This window comes from Diprion similis, chromosome 11 (assembly GCF_021155765.1).
Source record: "Diprion similis isolate iyDipSimi1 chromosome 11, iyDipSimi1.1, whole genome shotgun sequence".
Lineage (NCBI taxonomy): Eukaryota > Metazoa > Arthropoda > Insecta > Hymenoptera > Diprionidae > Diprion > Diprion similis.
Genome location: NC_060115.1, coordinates 4,833,924 through 4,850,907, shown reverse-complemented (window position 1 = coordinate 4,850,907; position 16,984 = coordinate 4,833,924). Strand labels below are relative to the sequence as shown.

Here is a 16,984-nt window from a genome sequence, read left to right as displayed (position 1 = left end):
TCCGTTTCGAAGGGCGTGATAAATCTCCTTTCCCTCCTTCAAACTCCTTTTCACCGAATGCCACGGTGATACTGACTTATGTAGGCCAAGTTCTGATCAGCATGGAATTCTTGGATTTCGCGAAATTCTATACCGGCTGGATCTCCCTCGCGTTTCCTCTATTCCTCGAAACTTCTAACCCACGCGGTATGCGGTTTGCAAAGCTGCGTCAAAATTAGCACCGTTTCGTCTCGTCTTCAACTGCGGACTTAGTTCGAAATCCAGCGAAAAGCTGTGCTTGTAATTATTCACAGATTTGCTTGTATTCCTGGTTACGTTATCGGTAACGTCTTCCGTCTTTGCGGTTTACGCGGTATATCCTCGAACTTCTGATCTCACGTAAAAACATATTAACTTTTTTCCATTCCGTGTTGATTTCAACTTGCTGCAAGTATTTTCGGAACAATTGATCCAGTGAATACATACAGACATATATATATAAATATATATGTGTATGTACAATATATATACCGTTCTGCGCCATCTCGAGACGCGATGGGTGGGAGGGTCTTCTGGATGTTTCTGGTTTTGACAGTGGCCAGTCGATGCAATATTGTTATGTCCCACTTACACTGCCAGCAACATCGGAGCACCAAGAAGTAGCGGTACCTACTGTTCTCAACCCACTTACGCCAATAGCGAGGAAACTTTTGTAATTGTCAGGCTGTCGTTGCGGTGGCGGCAACGTCACGGCTTTGTCTATCCCGGAAACGGACTCTGACCATTACCCTCTGTCGAGAAGAAAAAAAAACGGGGGATGACAGGCATTGGGGGAAATGTCAATGAGGCCGGTTCCTTTCTTCTGGCGGAGACGACGACAAAGCCGTGGCAAACAGCCGGCGATTCGCCACCGCAAACAAACTACCACACACTGTATACGCGAGTAATCTAGCTTCTTCGTGAAAAAACCTTCCATTCACTGCATGGGGAAAACTTAGCGTGACATTGTTCTTGCATTATATCTGCCAAATCCCGCTCGATGAGCCGAGACGGATACCGCAAGGCGAAATACCGAGACTACCTGCAGCCACTCAAGTTCGCGTGCAGACCGGCTCTACTTGCGTGACTTCCAAACCCGCTTTGAGGTGAGCGAATGGGTATAAGGCCGCGAACCATGACCTCTGTTTATCACAAGATCGTGTTAAAACGAGAGAAACTGGGGGTGCATGCATCGGACGCCGCGCCTCGTGTCGTGGAGAAAACAGCAGAGCAGACCGAATAAGGTGATGCTGTTACACCCGGAAACACTTAAAACACCATCAATCAACGACACCGGTCACATACTGCGGCGCAATCCAACGCGACGTCTCAACACGTCACAAGAAGTCCGTTTCGGTGTAATCGGCGCTCTGTATTCCGAGCAGAAGACACCTAGGACTCATCTGTCATACGTGCGAAGCGGCAAGGTCACCGAACGATTTGGTCTTCCGGTTGTAATATGTTTCACCTGCTCCTGTCGCCGCTGCTGCTGGTTAAAAATCTTAACAGCATACGCCCCGTGGTTCAGACTTTGACGGTAATATCTTCGCGGTTGATATTCAGAGGGTGTCGCCCAATCTCGAGTGCCTTAGACTCTCCTCGGTGCCGTGGCTGTCGGGGTCAGGAGCCAAGATTGCGTGGCGAGACATTAGCATGCCGTGTTCGGGCCCCGTGCGGTTATCAACACTGGATTGGCCACAGCGTGCCCCGACTCTCAAGCCGGAGGCACCGGAGCGAGGGTCTTCATTTCTTCATCCGCAGGAGTCAGTTTTCCCCGAGGTTTTACAACACCCGTTCATAATTCTCGGCTGTACGCGCCGGCAGCTGTAGCCTGCCGCAAGCCCGTGACCTACATTAAATTCATCTTCTCACCACCGTGCGCCCTGCTTTCGCCCTCTTTTTTCCTCTCAACCCTCCGAAGCTCTTCCCGACTTTGCTCTATCTATTCGTCATCCCTTCTCACTTTCTCTCCGGCTTCATTTTACTTCTTTGTATTTCCACCTCGACCAACCCTCCTTTGAGCCTCGACAGTCGTCGGAACTCCCGGTGGTTGGTTACACCTGTGTCGAAAGTGTCCTGCAAAAGATTCACTGCTGGAATTAATTACAACTGTTAATTTTAGACGCTTTTTAGGATCCTCGCCGGCGACTGGTGTCTCTGCTTTTTCACTTTTAGAGAAATATCGACTGACGTGACGTTGACGCGTGACCACGTCCACCTGCTTGAATCAACGTCGCGATCCAACAACTAGTCGGATAAAATGTTTCTGTCACGCGAATATGACTGATCTTGATCTCTCCGCCATCAGCTGCTTCGTTGCTTTCTCGATGCGTGTCTAATGTGTATGCTTTTCTCATCCCTCGCTCTCCACGCTCTCCCGGTAAACTTTCCAGTGATTACGATCGTCAGACAGCTCTCGCGGGTTCTTGACATGCTATTTTTGTCAGGCATCCGCGAAATATCTCCGGGGCATGTTTGCATACTTTAGAGAACGAGGGGGAAAATGGCGGGCTCGGCTGCTTTCAAAGAAAACAGCCAGCGTCCCCTTCGAATGTAAAACAAAGATCATTTAGTGATAGCAAATATATGCTTCGCGCGGAATGAATCGTAAAAAGGTCGTAAAACCCCCGGCGAACTCCTTGCCCTCGCACTTCGACGACCCGGCCGACGAAGGGTCGGTCTCCACCTTCACCTTCACCCCCGCCTCCTCATCCTCTTCGTCCTCGTCGCCGCAAGAGGCGAGGTAATGCTTTATGTACGAAGGACATTACGCGCTAATGACTGGAGTTAGGTGAAATCGATGCGTCGACGAGCTCGTCGAGCAGAAAATTTGTCCCCACTTCTCACTGCGAAGCAAGGATTCAAACACGACGGAAAAAAGTCGTCGCAGGTGCGTTCTGCAATTCCTGATGCGGATCGCGTGTTCGGGTTTGAACTCGAGGTGATCACCCGCCATTGTATCGCTACACGGGTTGTTAATTTCCATAAGGGTCTTCCGGTTTCCCGGATGCGTCGACACAGGGAAATTCCTCCGAGTTGATTGAAATACATCGAGTGCTCTGCTTTCAATTACTCTTCATTCCACCGTTCAGAACTTCAGGAAAAGCGATGATCGAACTGCAGCAATCTGCTCAGTTTCTTTCGTCCTCAGGGTTTTTTTTTCCTTCTTTTCCCGGGGTCAAACGGACACTTTATAGTCAACCGGTGACGTTGATGAAGATATGGGTCCCCGTGAAAAGCTTTTCAGAAGACAAATATCGTTTTGGAAACAGCCGTCTGGAGAATTCGGTCGACAAAAATTCTCCCAGTCAACCCTCGGCGAGTTCTTTAATGCTAGTTTGGTATTTCCGGGGGATCATCAGACACCTTTCAATCTCGTTCGTGGAATGACGTCGGAGTCTGACGTTTGAATAAGATTCCTGACGGGTTGATTCATTCGTTGATATTCCTCACCTTCCTCGCCGCATCGCGTCGCTACATCCATAATGAAACCGCAAGGTTTTCAAGGCGGTGATAAATCTGGCGAATGACGAAAACCGTTCTCTTCAATGGATTTTACAAACTCGAATCACACATGCGCGAGGCGGCTCACGCGATGAAGTCATCTTTGGCATCAAACCAAAATAACCGCAAAGCGCACGACGTTGCGGTCGAACCTACGTGATGATCGACGCGGTAAAACGACGAGCGTGACATCCGTTCGCTTCCGAAAAATTTTTGAATCGACTGACGAAGTGTCTCACACCCGTGTCCCCCCGACATTCGTGTGCATTTTTTCTTCTCTCCTCACTTCTCCTCATTCATAAATTATCCCTCCGGTTAGAGGAACAATCGATTCGAGTCATCTCGACTTTCGGGTGGTCTCCATTGTCTCGGATTGGACAAAGGTGGCGGGGAAGTCCCGAGTTGCGTTGCGTTGCGTTGCGTTGCGTTTCGTTGCGTCGCGTCGCGTCGCGTTGCGTTGCGTTGGTGTTGGGACCCCGCTGGATATCCGGGTCCGTTGACAATGGTGCGTATTGTTCGTTGAAAGTAAACAAAGGACAGTAGTGGTAGTAGTTGTCGGTAGGATCTACACGACTTCATTAAGTGAGTAAACATGTTCTGACCGGCGATAAAGCCAGGGGACAAGCGCGTTAATGACTCCAGAGAAATGTAAAATTCAAATTATTGTTCTCCCGCCGTTGAACGAGTTAAAAGTACCCTAACAGTTTCGGACTCTGATTTACGCGCGCAAATCCCACCCGCGCGCACCCTTGTCAACAGTTTCTCTTTGTCACCATGCACTCTCCGCGTTACCTATACGCGGTAATTTTCACCGTCAAGTGAGTGCAGACCCTCGACTACGTCGGCGCATAAATTTTCATCAAAATAATCGCGCGTGCGCTACGGATAATTCACAAACGAAATTTCATCACTCCTGCAGGCTCGTTAAAACTATCGCATTACAAACCCACTCAAGTGGAAATAATGCAATAATGTTGGAGTCAGATTTTAGTCCCCCGCGACTGTGTAAGTTACATGGATTTCATCATTTACACACATCCTATATCGGCTTATCTACCTCATTTAATAGTCGATGTCTTTTAACGCGCGCGTTAATCTGTCAGCAATGACTCTCCGATCAACGACCCAAGGCAGGCACAGTTTATCACCCCGTATCGGCACCATCAATGACTCGTATCACGTGTCGACGTATGTGTATGTATATACATATAAAGCTGAATTAAACCTCGCCAACATTATAAACCTTGTACGAGTGTCGAGGGCCTGTTGATGAGAACCACCAGAAACCCCTTTACATACAACCTGGAAGCATAATGTAATTTAATCGTCATTACAAATCTGTCGTCATCGATGTCAAAATTTACATCCAAGTATACTCACGCCGGGATTTATTCAAATGCTAATCAGTACTCCGTATTGCTCGTGTCGTGACGCGTTCCTTCGACTAAGACTCTCCGAGACGCTTGAGAAAAGGTATTAAACAGTCGTCGTCCGGGTTTATGGGGTTTCCGAAAACTCTGAGACTGCGGTAGACACTCATCGTTCGTGATTGATTTTCAAATCAGTCACAACGCCGCAGGATATTTCCTTAGTCTAGAACAAGGCACCGATTCCAATAAATGCAAAAACCCTTCACCCCCATTGCGACGATTCCACGATCAGTCGAGCTGGGAAAAAGAAAACCTGCTATACCGGCATCGGGATCAAATTGTCGAGCTATGGCGGTGGGTTGAAATATTTGAAGCATTCCAGATTGTCCTCCACTCGTCGTATAAGGTGCGTAGAAATTGAAAACCGTGCGTAATCTCCGACAGGAACACGTGTTACGCGCGTCTCTTTCAAAGCGGACGAAAGTAGTTCTGGGAATAATACCTCACAGTTTCTAACCACCGACTCGATCCAACCCACTCGAGATAAGTGCGTCCATCTTACCGACTTTGGTATGCGTGAGAGAATGGTCGTTACATTAGTCCAAAAAATACCGCAACGGTGTCCTGGTTAGTGTTGCTCCTGCTGCTGCAGGATCAGGGCCAGGTACTTGAGTGGAAGGGAGGGATGGAAATACTTTTGACGTAAAACAGAACTTACGACCGGGGTACAGATGAGTCTTTAAGAATCGGAGATATGGAATGGTAGAAGCTACATATTCTCCGTCATTTTTCTAAAGCTGTATTGCAAGCTTTTATAGTATATACCAGAAAGTCACGAAACTTATCGATTTCTCTTTTACTATGGTAGTAAACCGATCGCCAAACCTGACAGTTTCAATTTGCTCCGCAAAACTAAAAAAGAACTAAAACAAAAAAGACTGAAAAACAGTTACATATTTTTAAAGGATTCTCTGTACTCCGTATATACTGGTTTGTCAGTGTAGAAGTGGGTGTGGGATGGATGTTTTTACGAGAGAACCAGCAGTCGCGGCACACGTGTCGAGAGAAAGAAATGGAAATAACAAAAACAAAAAAAAAAAAAAAAAAAAAGCTGCTGGCAAACGAAGAAATAACAAACAAGTCAAAAAATGAGAACTCTGGACCGGAGTAAAATAACGAGATTGTCGCACGCTGCGTCCGGCTTCGGCAATAAAAACGTAGACCACCGGGTCACCGGTCCAAGCTTTTATCTTCTCGCCGTTCTAGGCGGACCTAGCTTCTGCAGAGGGTGGTTTTCACCTGTTTGTCCTGGTTTTTATTTCATTCCTAGCGTATGGTTAGACCTGCTCGGAATTACAACCTTGCCAAAGCAAATAGCTCGCCTGGATTTTTATATGCATCACGCGATCCTAGCGCGTGCAGTTCCCACAATTTTCTCCGATTCATTGTCCAGGAATGAATAACGCTTGCACGAATGGATTTAGGGACTCAGAAATTCTTCGAGAAGGATATTTGTAAGCACAGTTCAGGGACATTTTAATCATTTTAATTACTCAAGGACTAAATTGGCACCACATCAATGCTTACGGCACGGTTTCTACGAATTCACTTATTACAGACTGATTAATTTTTTGAGCACGTGGCGGCGACGCAGGTGTCCGATTTTTTTTTCATCTTCGTTGCGCAATAACTACGTGCACAAACGTCTCACATCAGAGGGGATCTCGATGTGACTTCCTGCGGGAACGCGACGAAGAGCGATATAATTATGCAACGATGCTACGCGAGAGGAAAAGAACCGAACTGCATTGCAACGTGTGTCAAGTGCAAGCGAGTCTCGTTCGTCTACAATCCCGTCGACACTTGTCGACGTGTTCAATGACGGTTTTCGTCGTCTCGTGGCGCGGCCCGGATTCCCGGGTACCGATATAATCCAATAATTCGTCGGATACTTACCATATTTACGATCCGGTATATAAGTTTTATGGCGGCTGGTCCTCGATACCAGTCGACTGCGGTAGACACGCGCCCAGTAAATCTATCGAGTAGTAAACACCGGGTATAACACACGCATGTGGCCGTGGGGCGAGTGAACGAAACTCGAGGCCATGGCCGCGGCCATCAATGGTGGATTAAATATAGCTTCTCAATAAATCTACGAGCCAGCAAGGAAACGGGTTCCAATTAATCACCGGGTGATTAGCCCGAGTGAATCCATCGCGACGATCACGCGACCCGCAAACCCGCAATTCGACACCGCGTTGACTCCACGGGGGGATGAAAGAACCCCAGGTTCTATACCTCGGCTTACCTGTCCGCTGAAATTGAGTCGTGTGCGGATAAACGACGTACAACGTACAACGTACAACGTACAACGTAACCTGGGGCGGAAGGCGGACGGAGGCATTCCCGCGACTTCCTGCAGCCGCGCCCTGATCGGGGGGTGCGGGGGGCGGCCAGGGTGGGGCTGGCGTGTGAGCTGCCTCGGTAAAACCACTGTCAGTCATCGTTAGGCGTACCGCGGGGCCCGATATTGCGGCCATTGTTGTCTCGTTAAATTAATTGTTTATTATATCAGCCAAGCCGGGCCCCCGTTCTCCGCCTCTTCTGCCTCCACGTTCCCTCGGCTACGGGACGCATAATCCGAGACCCAGGCTTACCGGTTTCCGACCAAGAAGAGCCAACGCACGTTCGCGCGAGGATCGGGCCAGACTTGACGCAGCGCGACGAGACGAGAAGCTGCGGGATTGATGCCGGATTATCCGATGAAGGTCGGGGATTAGCCACGCGACAAACGCGCAAGTTTACCTCTTCCTTTGCCCCTTTACTCGCGTCTACTCACTCGCATTATACTTTCAGACTTTTCCTTTCTTCGTCCGGTTTTCAATGCGGGGAAAGCCGCGGTACATGTGGAATTCAAGGAAACCATTCCACGTCGTCATTCTCACAATTTCTTGCGTTTGAAGGGGTGCCCGGGTCGATTTCGACGTTGACGCATACATCTTTCAATATCGAAGTCCACATATCGAAGAAGGGAATAACGGTCCTGTTTTTTATGCAATTCTTTATTTTACACAGAAATAAAGAAATGGTATGAATTCTACGAATTTAATATTTCGATTTAGTAGAGTCCATGCGTTTTTTTTTTTTTATTTCTGTCCCAAACGAAGATGTTTTGGAGTGTTTTTGTTCAGAATTGTATATATAATCGGGCTCTTAGTCCTTTTTTCGTTATTTATATACGTGGACTTCGATATTTGGAAATATATACGTCAACGTCGGAATCGACCCTAGGCAGAAGCTTTCATTGGAAAAAAATTTAAACTTCATATTAAGATAAAATCATCTTAAACCAAGTAGTTCACAGTTATCTTGATATTCTATCGGTATCGAGATTTAGTACAGTTTATAAAGATGTGCAGGAGAACTTTGAAAATTGTGTTTATACTTCTCGTGAGAGAATTTCTGCTCATCCAAAACTTTGAGGGTTCGATAATTATCGTCGGACAGAAATATAAAAATCGACATCTTGACATCGATTTAATCCCATACATTATTTCACCCTAAAGTCAAGTAGGTATATGGTGTAAGGCTTCTGAAGTGTGATTATATCTAATAGATTGGAAGTGATTTTATGAATTAATACAGAGTGCTCGCAGGGCAGTTAGGGTTATCAGTAGGATGCCACTGCGACATGTCACGCCAAGCCCTTCGTAAATACCGACCGTTAAAGTGTTGTACGTACATGCGGGTCGATCGGCGGCACGTTGGTGAAGCGTCCGTGTGACACGGGCTGGCATCCGTGGAAAATGAAGAAAATTTACGGCATTGATAAGGTAATATTGTTATCATTGGCTGGAGGATGGCGAGGGCCGGGAGGAAACGGTGAAATCCTGTTAGTGCGAGAGTTGGCTGCACGCGGCAGCGCCGGGCGAAGATAGCTCGTTAAATTAAAAGCACCGGAATCTTATATTCGATGATTCATGGAATCATAAAACGCCGCGACACCGATCCTCTTATCCATTTTAAATTTACATCGCGCATCCGAGAGAGGGAGCATCAGACGAAAGAGAGAAATTCGGTGTATTTCGACTCTAGACACTCTGTTTTTAAATGTAATTTATAGCGCTTCCTGAGCGCGCAATCGCATCGTCGTCGTTGCTCAAGATCTCGCTCCGATCATGACGTTCGATCGAATACGTATAGCCAGGGATTTATCAAGTTAACGGTTCACCCCGCGATCGGTTACGTCAAAAAAATTCCACTCTCTCCGGCGGTGTGGATCCTGCAGCGCTCTAAGGCGGGTATCGATAATATCCAGCATTGAAAGTGTGCCTTGGAAGGTCCTCGTCCACGTAAATCAATATCCCGTTCAACTTTCGAAGAAATTTTTCTACCGCACGAATCAACGGGACCCCGCAAGCCGGCTCCAGGAGGAAGTCTGTCTAAGGATTCCTCAAATCGGCTCCACGATGATCAATTTTTATCTTTTAAGAACCTTGACTTTTGCACCGTCTTTGAACGCCTCCGGGAAAGCAAGAATAATTTGGCTCTTTTCGTTGCCGGGCGAGAACTAAGCCTGTAATTTTCACCAGCAACACGCTCGCACGCGCAAATTGATACCAAGAATCGTTTCAGCCTACCAAAAACGACACGCCTTGTAATATCCGCCGATAAGACTGATGGAAAATAGCGACTGATCTCTGACTCTCTAATATCATCGGCAAAGATTTACCGCGGTAAGAAAGAAGCAGGGATAAAAGGAAGGAAGGAAAGAGGGTACAGTGAAAAGGCGCGCTAGAATCAAGTCGGGTCTGACTTATTGTCAGAGAGGCCACATCCTATCGGCGGAAGCGGAAAAAACCTTGGCGATTTCAGCTGATTCGCCGGGGGTGCGTGCATTTCGTTGTTTACGAGAGGCTGTAATTTATTGTAATGATTCGGCCGTTAGCCCTGCTTTATGGACCTGCTAATAATCGCGAGGCTTGCCCAGGATTAAATCGTAACTATAAGGCAATTTTTATAGGGGCATAACAGAACACGCCGCCGCGGGAGAATATTACGGGAAATTGTCTGCATCTATATCATCTCTTGCTGCCTACAATAAAATCCCGTTTTTTACAGCAGCCTTCAACCCTTCGCTCCACTATCTAAGTCGGACGTCCCCGGGTGTAGCTCGGCAATGAGTGGGCATGACTGTAGTAGGTAAAAGGTGACCGACCTAGGTGCGCCGGAGCCGCGCAGCAGGTATGACACAATGCCCATACCTACAATTATTTATAACATCTCTGGCTGAAGAGCGCATCGGGATTCTAGGCAGGTAGCTCAGCCGGTAGGCAAGCATTGTTTCATGAACACGTAGCCGGTGTTGGAGTCTGGTACGTGGCATGTCGCCGGAGATCGTGAGGCGAAATCAATGTCTGTAACAGATATCGTCGCCTATCCATGGCCACTGGTGACCTACCCGGGTGCCGACAGGATATTAGTGTCAAAAATCGGGATCGATGATCGTATACCGTGATCGAAAACCGGACTCTTCATTAGACTTGAAACCGATCTCGATCGAAAGGATCGGACGATTGCTTGTGAATTGATTTTCTCTTGTGTTTCGATTTTTGTATTTAAGCTTCTCTTTTGAGTACAGAAAAAAATAGTTCTTGCACAATTAGTGAAATTAAATGAGGTGAAATTTTTTTTTTTTTTAGTACTTGTAGTACCGTTTGTACAGCAGAGCTTGACTTTTGTGAATGATGAAAATCGAAGAGTCACTTGAGTTTAATTCTCCAAAGAACCTTCTTTCAAAGTTAACCTAATGATCCCCGTTCTGAATTGTGCTTGTTTGAAAATTTCATCAACGTGGCTTGTTGAGCGCGGATATGCGAATTTTTTCGAGGGTAAAACGCGAACGCGAAACTCCTGCTTCTCGCTCGTGTTTTTCCATGTCTACTATACTATACATACATGTATTGTATACATTCTTTCAAGTATGAAATTGTAACCATTCCGACGGGGTTCTGTAGCTCGAGAGGATAAAACGATGAACAAAAGGTGGTTTGGAAGCGGGTGAAAAAAAAACTGTCTCGTCTTTTCTATTTTCAATCGGGGTATCTCTTTTATCATACAAACAGGTAAAACTGAAGTCGATTGTTTAAAGCGACCACCTTCGTCTGACGTAACACTGAGTTCACTTTTTTCTCCCGAGAATTTCTAAGATCTTCCGAACGCGGACAGATGCAGTAATCTTGCGAAATTACTTCCCATAACGCGGGAAACTGCTGTTCAAGTCCCGCTGTCGTCGGGAAGTGCGGATTTTATGCAAGCGCTTGCAGAGCTTCCGCAGCTGTAACGAATATTATCCTGAGCTGAGCTTCTCTAAACTCCGTGGATGCACGGGTACCGTGGTCCATTCCTTATTGCGTTTTATGTCTCGAAGACTCAACTTCTTTTTAACTTTCTCGCGTTCTTCCAGCGACCGAGTGAGTCAAGCTATGTATGCGCAGACGAGCTGAAACGAGATCTATGGAGAATTGTAATTTTCGGCGTCGCTTCGCTTTGCTCCAACATTTTCTCCGCAGTCTCTTCCGCCGTATTTAACACCAGACAGCGCGAAATGGGCACGCCATAGTTGCGTATACATTCCAGGGAAAGAATGCAAGGAATATTACGATTTTTACCAACCACCTACTCGGTGAGACGTTTCATTAGGATTCAGGAACCGCAGGAATAGGGTCACAGCAGAAACGTAAGAAGAAGAAAGCACGGAGAGGAACCGTGCACAACGCAATCGAAACTCTCGGCTCACTCATCGAGCACCAAATCAAGATCTCTCACCGCAAGAATCAAGATTTCAATTTTTCTGGCTGAATAGCCATCGTCATCTTCCTACGCAAAGGCTGCATTATACGCTTCATTCGAGTCAAGCATTAGATTGTACACCTGATAATCAGCTTCTTACGAAAGTTTATAAGTGCACAGTATGTATTATCGTCGAGGCTTAAGCACGCCCACTGCACGTGACTAAGCAGCTAATTTTCTTCCACGATAAGAGTTGTAGAAATTGGTAATTTCTGATCGAGGAATGTCGGCGCCGATCGTTCGTTAAATTACGTAACACAAAGAGGCACCATTTTCATGTCCCATTGCCCGGGTCAATTACTGTCCTGCATATAAATGTTTGGCTGGCACGTTAAACTTACCGTTAGCGAATCTCCGAAGTAATACTGCTGTTCGTCGACTGAGGCAAGGATCAGCAAACTTTCGTCGAAACAGCGAATCAAGTTTCGAATCATCGGCCTTCGAGTAGGTACGCGGATAAGAAAGGAAAAATGAAATTCACTTGGTCACGTGTAGCCGGCGAAATCAAGCCGAAAGTCAAAGAGAAACACCGGGAGGATCACTTACCGGAGATCTTCAAGGTCGAATCAAGAAACCCTTGGTAACGGGGCTCTAGCACTGATCCCAGAAGCAGATGTGCGTTTGTGTGTGTGTGTGTGTGTGTGTGTGTGTGTGTGCAGGGTACGTACGCCGATTCGCCAACTTTTGCCGACCCGCGGAAAGTTTCTCACTTAAGAATTCCGAGATGATCCGAAAGTTTCAAGGTCGGTGGAAAATCACGCGTCACTCGACTGTCAGAGTTGGAAGAACTTCTCGTAATACCATCCGCGTGATGAAATTTTTTTCGGGCTGCTTCACGCCGTATTGACAAATCTTCCGGATGACTTTCCGCAACGGAAAGAAAACGTGCGACGCTTCACTCAACGAGAAACATCTTGAAGGCACGTTTCTGGAGGCTTGACAAACTCGCGGTGACGATTTGACGAATCTTCATTCTTTAAGGGGATACGCCGTGTACTCCTCGCCAGAAATGAAAACAGAATCTCGAATTTGGAACTATCCGATGTGTCGGAATCGTGGCACAAAATTCTCACAACCAAACCCCGAATAGCGTTGCATAAGAAGCTTGCTCTGCAGCCGGGAGAGCGGTGTGTTATCTTTGGCTTGTTTTTCCAGCTTTTTAGCCAGTCTGAGTGCCTGTCCAATGATTTTGTAACCGATGGCTTTCAGGATGGAGTGGTCACATCAGGGGATGAGAATAGCTGCTGATTCGAGGATGTGAGAAAGGATATCGTCAGTGGCTGGCAGCAAGCGAGGGAGGGAAAACCGAGGGAACTCACGTGTCAGCTGTCAATATGGCGTCGATGCGAGACGAGCCGTGTGTACTTAGCATCGGGGTGGAAATGCTGGCTAATAGGTTAGCTGTTTTCCTGTACTATTCTTTCACTGAAACTCGATCTGCTCTCTCTCTCTCTTTCTCTCTCTCTCTCTCTCTCTCCCTCCCTTTATCTTTGAACGCTCATCAACGTCGATGGCGGATCATTTTCTGTCATCCTTTTTTGTCATGTAAGGTCGAGGTGAGCGTATGCGTGAAGCCATGATGATACTAAATCGCACCCATTTTCACTGTTTTCACTCTTTGTAAAGTGAAAGAGGAAGTGGATGAGAATCGACAGGACAAAACAAAGATCACAACTGATCACACGACGATGGGTTTCAAGGGGTTGATTCGGCACTGCGATCCATTGCGGAATCGAACGCGTGGCTAAATCGCGGACGAGAGTAACTCGTGTAGTTTGCAGCGTGTGACTGGAGGATCGGGATGTGCGAAACCCAGAGTCCTCTGGACGCGACTGACGGCGCGACCCTCCGGTCGGGGACCAAAGCCACCCCCACGACCAGCAAGAAGCGACGCGCCGCCGCCTTGAGGCCGTTGCGAGCGCGATCCCTCAAGATATACCCTGAGCAATTCGGGAAACTGAGGGTAAGAGAGATGAAGAAGAAGCTCGGAAGGGGTGGAGGGATGAAAGGGGATAGAGACGCGCTCTGCCCCGCGTAAGTGGAAATTTGTGTAGACCCTAGTGAGGCGTAGTCACCAAACAGAGACGCATTGCAGCGTGAACCAAGGCTCTTCCTGTTGTTCCAACGTCCCTCCTTCGTCCTGGGAAGGAAACATCCGCCAGTCAGTTGCAGTGGCCTGCGGATTCCTACGTGGTTCAAACAAGAACACGACAACCGCAGAAATTAAGTCATACATTTTACAGGGAATTAGACGTACAAGATAAGTTCACCCGCGCATCCAATGCATACGATAACGCAGCAGCAGCGGCAGAACTCGGGGTGCAAAGCGCAACGGAGGGGTGAAATTACGAGCGAGATAGCCGGGGCAAAGTGTCTCAACTGCGGTATTATCCTCAGAGGGATTATAAATTTGCACTCGGAATAAGTCGACTTTAAATTAAAAATTATTTCACGTTATTCTCATTCGCTGTCCGGTAAAACCAGCTGCACAGGTTTAATTTAAGCTATGCGAAATTCATCAGAGTAGGGTATATTTTTTATATTTTTAGAGCCGTATTTAAAATTGATTCTGATTCTGAGATCAGATTTTTTTAGGGACCGTTTTTCCGTTACGCGAGCACAAAGTGCCGCGAGAAGATGATTCTTCTCAATTAATGCTTGAAGCTTGATCTTTGACACTTTCCAGGATGCGGAGTTCTGGAGAGAAGGTGCTTTTGATTTCACAGTCTTCAATCAACGTCGCATAACGAGATTGCGGCTGCTACGTGCCACGCACTTACGAATAATTAATAAATTACAGGGGGGTGGTGGTTGGATGGTTGGCGGCAGGGCTGAGAGGCAGACGTCGACCGAGCCGCGTTGCGGTTACGCAGAGTGAATCGATGCCGCGTTTCTGAGCGATGACGAAGGAAGGAAGGAAGGAAGGAAGGAAGGAAGTAAGCAGGGAAGGAAGGAGGGAGGTATGAAGCCAGGAAGCAGGGTGAGCCCACCACCACCACCGGTCCTCCTATTCGTCCGTCGATATTAGGCCGAGATTTCCCGCGACCTAGATGCCCGGCTAATGCCGGAGGATATTTAGAGCCTGCAACCGAGAGGTTGGGGTAGGTCAACTGCCAGCTGGCTTCCACCCCGAAGACGTAATGAGGTGTAAAACTCTGACCCGCATTTTGCACCCCAGAGAAAATTTCACCTTCACACGAAAGGTGCGCAGCAGCAGCAGGCCGTCGTATATGAACTTCCACACCCGCGAGTTCTATCGACAAACTCTGCTGCAGTGCTCTGCCGATATTTTACACCAATAGTTAACCGTTGCGCTTCTAAAGTTGCCGGAAGTTCGACGAGGTCGCGTTAAACTATCGCGATAAATTGCCAAGGCCCGCTTATCAGTTACCCCTTGGCTCGTCGTGTTATCCTTGAAATTTTACTTTGCAATTGTGGCTTTTGAAAAAGGTCTCCGGAATTTTTTTCGTCATCGTCCCTTTGACTGCTGCCAATTTTCCGTCAAAGCTGCGTTTATGTTATTCTATTTTTTGTCACAGCCGTTGAACGTTAGGCGATTGTCGTCGGCTTGACATTCGCGTTACAATTCGATTCGCCATTTTTGACGGCTTCCACGAGATGCCTGCAGCTAGCTCTACAGCCGTAGCGGCGAAATTCGTTTCGGTTCGATCCTATTCCTGAGGCGACTTTCTTGGCACTGGGAAAACTTTTTAACGGCCCTCTCTATCCTCGGTAAAGTCCCGCGACGGTGGCCCTTATGCTGTATATGCTTCCGTGAAACGGATCCAGGAGTTACGCTACTAGGGAGCTTACCTTTATTGGAACGTAAAATCTTTATATATGCGGTCCTATTATATCGCTCTCAGAACGTTAAGAACGAAACACACACAAAAAAAAAAAAGAAGAAGAGAAAAGGAAGCAAGAAGAAAAAGCAGAAGGGGAGTAAAAAGGTAAACTTTACACGGAGTTCGACACCGGGGAGCAATTTGTGTCCCAAAAGCAAGCTATACTCTAGTTGAGAAATTTCACCGCGTAATGTTTCAGCTCCAAAGTGAAGGGATGTAAGTGCTTCGCTCGTTAAGGTATCCAAACGTGTTGCGGAATGAGGGAAAAGGTGGAAAAAATCAAACCAGAAATAAGAAGCAGCGAATTAAGCCAAGTGCAGCAGTAAAGATTAACCAGCGTGACGAAATACTTCTATCACTTTGCGCCCGAGTTTCATGCACCTAGTCGCAGCTGCACCGGAAGGAGGAAATAGGAAAACCGTACAGCTGCGTTTGAGTGTTCCTTCGGCGTATATTTCTTGCCAGGTTCGAAAAGCTTGAGAGTCGGCTGCCTATGACAGGTTGGAAATAAATATTTGTACTGATTTCAACGATTAGTCCATTACGACGTACCTATACGACGTACGTACGTATGTATTTCGCCGCTCGATTCGTTCCGCATCTCAAGTCTAGGAAAACCTAGCCGTCATGCGAAACTGAATCGCGTAAAATTGCTCACAAGCGGATAACGCGCGATGAAATTTGAAGAAAAAAAAAGAAAAAAAAATATCCCGGTTAAACGTGAAATTTGTTATCGAATCGCCAAAACTTATCCCAATATTTTTCCGATCGACGGAAATCTGGGCTCGGGATGAATCGTCGGTGGGAATGAGGCGGCGCTGATTGGGCGTCCATTTGACGGCTCGATTTGTGAGGCAGCTTTTTTCAAGAGCAAAAGACTTGCGGTTAGGGTGGAGGTTCGGCGACAAGCTTCGATATCCGACAGGTTGATCCGAGGGAATAGGGGCGAGGAGAGGAGAGGAGAGGAGAGGAGAGGAGAGGAGAGGAGGTCTCTGCAGGGGCGACACCGGTTAAGCGGCGTAACGTACAGCTTTTAAGGGTGGTTTCAGGGCGGCGGAGGGTCGGGGGGTCCCGACGTGACACGCATCGGGACACGTAACTGGCGATTCACGCTGCATGCTAATGCCGCGTTGGAAATCACAACCGTCAACCAGACACGCTCTCCTCGCTCTCCTAGTTGCCATCGTTGTGTCTACCGGGATTTAGTACAGATTCAATTGAACGCTTTGACGCCTGTCGCCCCCTCCCCCTTATCACCTTCCGCAGCGGCTCCCGCTTATCGACGAATCTACGCACTCCGAGCCGTTTCGGCCGGGGTGAAAATGAAAAGATGCAATATGCTGATTTGCAACAATGACATGCTCGTCGATAAAAAATTTTCAAACCGAAGTT

General features: G+C 47.3%; 1 protein-coding gene across 4 annotated transcripts in view; it reads right to left on the bottom strand.

Annotated features, from left to right (window-relative positions):
• The window catches only part of LOC124412512 (teneurin-m), a 336,307-nt gene that overhangs the window by 264,921 nt on the left and 54,402 nt on the right, over window positions 1–16,984 (bottom strand). The window contains exon 1 of one of the 4 annotated variants that reach the window (XM_046892441.1): window positions 12,294–12,360. The exons of 2 other annotated variants lie outside the window; for them this stretch is intronic. The gene's annotated coding sequence lies outside the window, so the exon portion shown is untranslated. Of the gene's footprint in view, window positions 1–12,088; window positions 12,161–12,293; window positions 12,361–16,984 lie in introns of those variants that run through there. One more of the 4 variants, XM_046892442.1, reaches the window with a different exon arrangement.